Raw genomic sequence first — 8,601 nt, 5'->3', positions numbered from 1 at the left:
GTAGATATGAGGTATATTCCAAAGAGAAACAGTTGGTGGAAAATGGAAAATACTTTTATTATTATGGCATAAACCAAGGAAAGTATGAATTAATACCCTCATTATAATCATTATGCCTGGCACTTGGAGAACACTTTGGTCTTTGGAAATTCAAGTTTTTGTCTGAAAGATAAGGTAACACTTTGTCATAGACTCCAAGCCAAAATTAAAAAGCAAATTCCATTGAAACTTATCTCTAGCTAGTTAATCCTATGAGTAAAGTTTGTGTAACATTCAGGGTGTGGAGGGAAAAAATGAATGAAAAATCAGTGTGTAGAGCCCAATGCTTGTGTAATAGTTGATAGTCATAAATACATGTTAAAATTGGTAATGATTTACCCTTTTATTTTCAAAGCCTGACTAGAAAAGTCAAAACCTAAAATACTATCAGAAACAATAAAGACTAGCTGGAAAAGATCTTGGGAAAGCTATTAATGCTGAAATCATAGAAAATACTTTTAAATGACTGCCAAAAGGATGGATCTAACATATGTACTTATGCCTTTGAGCCACATCTCTTCTCATTATTGATGTCATAGTTTCTATGAAGAAAAACTACAATTACTGTTTTTTGTTACAGACAATGAGAACTATACAACAGAATAAATTTCCATTTTTGTGTCATCCCAAGAGAGCACGGAGTTGACCACTGCAATGGTAGGCCTGCACAACTTTGGCATACCTCCCACCTCCCTGTCATAGTCTCCAAGCACCATATTTTGCTTACTTGTGATTTTTTGTTGAAGTTCGAGTGATGGCATACAATGAATGATTTCTTTTTTTTATTGAACTCATTCTCACAGCTTCTTCACATTCTTTGTGGGAAGCAGAGGAATATACCCAGAAAAAATAAATATAAATTAGCCTGGAAGTTCCAGGCAAGACCTTCTGACAGACCATATCAGCATCTCAAAGTTGGTCTGGCATTTGGAACAAGTGAAACCACCATCTGAGACATCACTGATGGCTTTCTATCTCAAGAAGCTGGACAGTCCTCCATCTTCAAAGCTGATGTTTTCAACGAGGTCAAGTATATTACCTGAATCTCTGTGCCATTTTGTAAAGCTTCTTACGGAGATCACACACACAGACATACCAGAGCAAACCAGCTTTGGAAGGAAGACTCAGACTTCACTCTAAGCAATTATCTTCCCATAGATCTTTGACCTCTAAATGAATAGCTATTTCGCTATTTCAGAGAAGTACGGAAAATAAAAGGCTTTGACAACTGACAGAATACCTCACGCTTAGAAAGCAGCAAAAACTTACCAAAAAAAACTTTTTTGGTGTGTGTGGGTTATCTGTTTTGTATTGTTCTGTTTTGGTTTGTTGGTTTGGTTCAGGGAGGGGGTGGTAAAATCTGGCTTTTCATTGTTTTCTAAGTCATCTGTCCATTCAACAAGCACAGGCCTGATGCCGGCATACTGCTGCTAGGGAAATGACGTAAACAAAACACGTTCTTCTTAGTCCTCAAAGAGATCATAGACAGGAAGGAAGGACAATCACAGGTGAGAAAGGAAGAGCAGTAATAGCCGGGGCAGGGAATGAGGGAAACGCACACAACCAGGTCAAGCTGCTTGTGCGTTGCCATTGTGGGCTCTGTGACTGGAGAGGAGGACTGTGAAGGAGAGTGGCCAGGGAAGAGGCTGAGAAGCTAGCAGAAATGGACTTTTGTTCCAAGAAATTTGGACCTGTGCCAGCTGAGGAGAAGAGTGTGGTCTGAACCCATGTCTGCCCTGAGCTGTCCGTGTCCTCCATCCTTGACTGGGAGGCATCACCCTACAGAAAGGGCAGTCTTTATCTTCCCACAGGGTGTGTGTGGCTTCCCAAGCCCCATGTGGACGAAGAGCCACATCCACCCAGATAAAAGCCCCCTTCTTTAATTCATAAATTCAGAGAGGGCCCCTTGTTCTAATTTACAAAAAGACAGCAGTATGAGCTGGGGTGGTCTCAGGAGTTTGCACTTATTTAAGTGAGAATTAATGTTTTAAACTGAAGCAGAGAAGAGAAGATATTTACAGTGGCTATTAACTCACCAAATGTTTTGAGGGCCTATTCTATGCCAACCTCTGAGCATACAAAGGGAGTCATAACTAAGTTCTCTCCTAGGACAGGTGACAGATTAAGATAGTTGGTGATGGAAACAAAAGCATTTCAAATGTCAAAAGCCTGACTTGCCATCTGCCTTCTCAACCTGCTCTTGATCCTAATGTCCTCATCCTGGTTAAGGTTTCAGCGATCCAGGATCTCTAAACCCCAGAATCAGCTTTGACTCTTCCTTGACCCCATTCGGTAAAGCTTTGTAGGGCTATTCCTGCAACATGGCTCATACTTTCCTCCACTTTGCCTTTCTTACTGTTTCTGATCCAAGTCCTTACTAGTCCTCACTTGAACTCCTGAATGAAACTTCCAGCTTCTCTGCCTACTTCCAATCTCTTTGATCTCCAGTGTATTCTGCTTCAGCGGGCTCTTTAAACCCAATGATGACCAAAATCCTGTCATGGGGTCCCCCATCTCAGAGGATGCAGCTGAAATTCATTAGCTTGATATTTGAGTCACTCTGTAATGGGACCTCAGGTTTCCCATTTCCACTCCAAACCTATCTCCCTCTGTTTCCTGATGATTTCTGATAGTTGTTGTATGTCAAATATCCTTACCCTCCATCTCTGACAATAAAGGTCCACACACTACGTACACATTTTCCCTGAAGGGCTGACTGTCTTATGAGACAATGAGCTTGCAGTGTTCCAAAAAAAAGCTAAACAAACCCTGAGTAATCTTGTTCCGGGAACACTAGTACCAAGTCGGGGAGTCTGTATGAACAGTAGTTCCGGAAGTCTAGTTGATCATCAGAATCATGAGAATAGTTCTTGAAAAATTCAGATTCCCGATCCCTTCACTCTCGAAATACTGATTTGAGAAGTTTGGAATAATGCCTTATGAATCTGTATTTCTAAAACTTTCAATAAGAGCCAGATTTGTGAATCTCCCCAGACAACCACTTACAGTCTCTTTCACTATTACATTTCTATGATAAGGAGACTTCCCTGGGCCTCCCAGAAGAATACAGTTGTTTCCATCACTGTGTCAAGATTTTTTTATCATGGGCTCTCTTGTCTAATAACAATTTAAATCTATTTCAGGCTCCTCCATGATGTTGCATGATCCTAAGGATAAGAGTCTTGTATTGCACTAACTCTCAGGGCTAAATCCTCTTCTATGAAGATTTACCAAACGAAATAGAATTTGCTTGCAGTAGATCTGAAGTGTGCTATTTTCAGGATCAAAAAGAATGACAGTCTAAACAAAACTGAAAATGGCACTATTAAATACAGAAGTTTCCTGATAGTGGACTTTGGTCTTAGATGTGAAAGATTAGCAAACCTGAAATGTGTACTTTTCATCGAAACCGGATGTACACCATTATTTCAAATGCAAATGTGAACTCTTCTAGTGATATTTCATTTGGGTTTCAGATTTATTAGACCCTCATTTTGTCAACCCCTTTTCTTCTGATGCTGATTTTCCCCTTCATTCTTCAAATTTGCCACATTTCCTTTATCTTGAGTTGAACATTGGCAGTTATCTTAAAGCATAATGATAGATTCTAAAACTTAATGGCACAAAAACAGCCACAGAAAATTTTCTCTCTGTGGAAATATGCCCAGGAAGTAATTCACCATTATGAACAGAAAACCTCTAGACACAACATTACTTTTTAAGTTGTGTATGTAAAACATGTGGCACTGACAAGAATATATAAAAGTTTATAAGATCTTTTGATACATAACAATGTAGGCAGCTTTCTTTTTTAAAAAATCAACTTTACTGAAATATAATTATAGACAAAAAAACCACTTTAGCTCTTTAAAGTGAAAACTTAGATGTCTTGAGTACAGATACTCATAAAACCACTGTCATATACAGAATCTTTATTTACACCCAAAAGATAATTTTTCTTTCAAAAATAATCATTCCAAAAGCAAATCCAGATTACATAAGATATTCCGTCCTCGTTCCAACGTATATTTAATTGGATATAAATTGGAATTCAGATAAACCAGCGATTCCCAAAGAGGGCGATTGGGCTCCCCCAGGAGTCGTTTTTTTGGTCACATCTGGAGATATTTTTGGTTGTCTGGATTTGGGGTAGGTGTTACAGGTTATCTGCTGGATAGAGCACAAGGATGCTGCTAAACATCCCACAAAGTGTAGAAAAGCCTTTCACTACAACAAAAAATTCACGGTTTAAAATGTCAATAGTGCTGAGGTTGACAAATCCATTTCCATAATTGAGCATGAATGAAGCAATACAGTACTCACTCTCTAAATATTGCATTTGCTTACTGTCCTGCCTGAAACTCCTCTCCATTGCCCAGCAACTAATCTATGAGGAGAGTACTATTTTTCTACCCATTTTATAATTGAGAGAACAGGCTTAGTGAGATGAACTAACTTGTCCAAGGTCACACAGTAACCTATGATATGGGATTTGAATCCAGATCCTTTTATTCTGAAGCCTGTTCTTAAGTTCTATGTGATACTCCTTATTTTTTAAAAGATTTATTTATTATTAGAGAGAGCAGAGGGGAGGGGCAGCGGGAAAAGAAGAGAGAAACTCAAGCAGACACTGCACTAAGCACAGAGCCTGATGTAGGACTCAATCTCACAAACCAAGCCAAAACCAAGAGTTGGATTTTTAACCAACTGTGCCACCCAACTGTGCCACCCAGGCACTTCAATACTATTCATTTTTAAAATGAAAATACAAGCTCTGTGTCTGGCCCAGGCACCTAGTAAGCAATCAGTATATCTAAGCAGATGTTAACATTACCAAATTCACACAGCCACTAATTCAGTAACAAAATAACTTATCAACTGGATCTGATTTTTTCCCAAATCATTGGTGAATAGAATACATGCTTATGTTTCTTGTACATCTTCTGTGTGCCAGGAACAAATCCTCCCTTCATTCAGTCCTTCTGGGAACACTGTGAATAGTTATTACTAACCACATCTTTAAGATGAGGAACCAGAATCTCAGAGTAACTTAACCACACAGTGTTGGGATTTAAACCAAGATCATCTGGGTTTGTTTAACCATACCAAATCTTTCATAGCTGATGGTATAGCCTGAAAGCTTGTGTCTCCCCACAATTAGCTGTTGAAGTCCTAACCCCCATATGATGGTATTTGGAGGGTAATTAGATCATGAAGGTTGGAGCTCTGTCTGGAGGATAAGTGCCTTTATAAGAAGCACTAGAGAGCTTGCTTTCTCTGTCTTTCTCCCTGCCAAGTGAAGGGTACAGTGAGAAGTCAGCCACAAGACAGGAAGAGAGATCTCATCAGAACCTGACCATGTTGATTCCTTGATCATGGCCTTTTGGCCTCTAAACTGTGAAACAATAAATTTCCATTGTTTAAGCACCCAGTCTGTAGCATTCTATTATGTCAGCCCGAACGGACTGAGACAGCTGGAAATTATACAAATTATACCAAGGGAGCATTGTTTTTCAAACTTTCTCTTGTTTCTACCTTCAGATACATGCACTCTATGATAACAAGGGTTTTATCCTGTCACCTTCAGTGTACTTCTAGGAAACTCTTCTCTTGAATGTACTTCTCATTTGGAGCTAGAGTAAAAGAATCTATAGAAAACACTGAGCAACGTGTCTAGACAGGGTAGGCCTTCAACAAATGTTGTAGTATGATTTTTCTTTAAATCTGTAAGGGTATTTTAGTGTTTATTCTTTCACTGACATATAAGTTCATTACACTTCTTAAAGCTTAGGTTTGATTAGCAGTCTCTCTCTTTTTGAAGATAGTTTTCCCTTACCTTCCTTACCCTCAATACCACAGTATGGTTTGTTCACTCATTTCCACCTCCCACTACTATAATAAGTCCTAGGGGTATGTCCTTTCTGCAAAAATCACACACACACACAAAAAACCCTGTAACTTTATGCAAGTTGGTTTAGGGAATTCCTCAAGGCCTCTCCTTCCTACTTTCTGCTGTGTTCCTTGGTGCTTTCTGCAGTTCCTACTCCTTTCCTTCCTATATGACCTCAAACTTCTCAACTTCTCTTGGTTAAACTTGGATCCTAGATGTCAACTTCCTGTTTCATCACTGACCCAAAAGTCTCAAAGGATGCTCTGCTAGGAATTCCTCAGGCTCCAGTTTCCCCAAATCACTCTGGTCCAATGTGGTGTACCACAGCATCTTCCCTCTGCACTAGGCTCAGTCTGGGGAAGCTAGATTAGGCTCTTCTTTTAGCACCAATTACAGTCTACCCAGATTCTGCATAAATGTGCCTGTCACCCCATGGGGAAGAGGGTACAGACACTAGCCAATGTCATATGCCTCTGGTCCCCCCAGCATCAGTCCATGGCTATGCTCAGTATAGGGACTAAATTCAATTCGATTGAGGGCTATAGTTTATTCTAATTTTGGGGGGGGGAATTCTACTATTCTATCTTTCTACCCTTCTTGCTCCATGATTCCTCGCCATTCTTTGATCCCACTTTGCTTTTATTCTTGAGAGTCCAGGCAAAAGTCAAAAGACCTATATGCAAATAAAAGCTTTGTTACTTCCTATTGGACAAGTTATTTAATGTCCCAGCCTTCATTTAGTCACCTATGCTCAATCGGTAGATGATAGATGATAGATAGATAGATAGATAGATAGATAGATAGATAGATAGATAATAACCTTGTAATTAGGATATGCAGCTGTCATTAATAAAAAGGAGAAAACACTACAGTATGAAGAGATTTACAAATAACTAAAATAAAGTCGTATCAGAATTAAGAGACAACTTGAAATGGGGTTGCTTTCTTCTCCTTATAGAAATTCTGTTTCCTTAACAAAAAAGGACAAAAAAAGTACAGTGCTGAAAGACAGAGAGAAACTTTGATACATGGTAGCATTCAATAATTGTTAGTTGTCATTATTAGTTATCATTATTGTAACTTAAAACTGACCATAGTAAGGGTATTAACATCATCGAAATTGGCAAATACTACAAATTGGGGCTTTTTTTTTTTTCCAGAAAGAACTGTTTTACCAGCATACCACTAGACTAGTGCCACATATTGAAATGATAATATTTTGGATCTATGAGGTTAAATACAACCTTATTACAACTAATTTCACCTGTTTTTATCTGCTTTTTTTATGTGGCCACTAAAAATTTTTAGATTACATTGTGATATTTCACAACTAGAGAGTGTTGGGCTAGACAGATCTTAATCCATGTGGTAGCCTGACCCTATCACATTCCACAGTATGATCCCAAGTATTTCTGGGCATTCCAGAGAGAGCTCAGATGCCCCACAAATCAGTCCAGATTGATGCTTTTCATCTTTGTCAGCAGTTCTCTCTTTGAACCATTGTTCCTCCTGAATATTCAGGCCCTTTGCATGGTCTAATCACCTTGACATTCCAAACTGATCTCTGTAGATCCCTGTTCCTATTAGCTGTTGGTGAGGTCCCCTCCATAGGTACTACAAATGTCTACTGACAGCACCCAAGAATCCAGTATATTTATCTCAAGTGCCCTTGCCACTTTATGTCAGTTTTCAGGTGGCAAGAGAAGGGCCAGCTCAATGCCCATTGATGAAAACATTCTAAAGCTCTTTATACACAGTAGCTCCCTCTTCCCTGATACTCTCAATCTCCCTCTTTCTAGTTACTAAGATCTCGTCTTCTGTTCTTGGCCCAGATATGGGGAACAAAATTCCCCTAAAACACAAAAAAAAACTACCTTTGATGCTTCCTAGCTCTCCCCACCTCTAACCTTTACATTATATTAAAGCTCTTTCATAATGTGTAAAATGTGGGATTCTGTTATTGCATGGTTAGTAAAAAAATATTTTTCATTGGTCTTTTAGTTACTTCTTAAGGAAAAAAAAGGGAGAAAGTTTTATTTGTTTTCTTTTTCTATTTGCATGGGAGATGAATTAATACTAACAACTTAAAAAAGCAGTAAGACACAATAATCCTGGCAAGATGTGAAGTACCTTGACTACTAGGGTTGTGGCAGTAAAGATTTTGACATGATCAGATTTGGAATGTATTTTGGAGGTCAAGCAATAAGACTTGCTGGATTAAATATGGCAAGCAAAGGAACTCAAGAAAACAAAGATGATTTCTGGACAACATAACAGAGTCATTATGTAGTGGTGCCATTGGCTGAGTTAAGAGGAAGACTGCAGGGATCCCTGGGTGGCACAGTGGTTTAGCGCCTGCCTTTGGCCCAGGGCACGATCCTGGAGACCCAGGATGGAGTCCCATGTCGGGCTCCCTGCATGGAGCCTGCTTCTCCCTCTGCCTGTGTCTCTGCCTCTCTCTCTCTCTCTATCTCTCTCTGTGACTATCATAAATTTAAAAAAAAATTTAAAAAAAAAGAGGAAGACTGCAGAGAAGTAGATTGGAGAGACAGTTGCAAATCAAAAGATCTGTTTTGGACAGCTCCTCACTTAAACACCACAGAGATGCTTCAGATGACTCCAAGAATCGTTTTATTCTTCCCACTTTACAGATGAGAAAACTAAAACACAAA

Source organism: Canis lupus, chromosome 7 (assembly GCF_011100685.1).
Source record: "Canis lupus familiaris isolate Mischka breed German Shepherd chromosome 7, alternate assembly UU_Cfam_GSD_1.0, whole genome shotgun sequence".
NCBI classification, from domain to species: Eukaryota; Metazoa; Chordata; class Mammalia; order Carnivora; family Canidae; genus Canis; species Canis lupus.
This window is presented reverse-complemented; position numbering follows the sequence as displayed.